The sequence below is a fragment of the Penaeus monodon genome, chromosome 32 (genome assembly GCF_015228065.2).
Source record: "Penaeus monodon isolate SGIC_2016 chromosome 32, NSTDA_Pmon_1, whole genome shotgun sequence".
In the NCBI taxonomy this organism is placed as follows: Eukaryota; Metazoa; Arthropoda; class Malacostraca; order Decapoda; family Penaeidae; genus Penaeus; species Penaeus monodon.
In genome coordinates this window covers 22,742,403-22,742,684 of record NC_051417.1, presented here as the reverse complement: position 1 = coordinate 22,742,684, position 282 = coordinate 22,742,403, and the positions used below count along the sequence as shown (strand labels likewise).

Sequence of the window (282 nt, the reverse complement as noted above, 5' to 3'; positions counted from 1 at the left end):
ACCAATATGGACATACAAAACAGAACAGCTAGATATGTACATACGATAAATTATAACTGATACTATATTGCAGAAAAAATTAAAAACTGCTTCACTCAATCATGGCTGATGTCTAACATCTTCTGAATATTGGTAACTTTCTCTCGTGGCTTCCCAAGTTTGGCCCCTACTTCAGTCTCAAATTTGTCTAGTCTGTTCCAGTCGGAGAAGGTGACTGGTTTCTTACCTGTGAAATTTATCAAATGATGGCGATATTAATTGGTGTGGAAACAATATACATCT

At 35.8% G+C, this 282-nt stretch overlaps 1 pseudogene; it reads right to left on the bottom strand.

The window, feature by feature from the left end:
- Positions 1–6: 6 nt before the first annotated feature.
- The window catches only part of LOC119593609, a 2,941-nt pseudogene continuing 2,665 nt past the window's right edge, over positions 7–282 (bottom strand).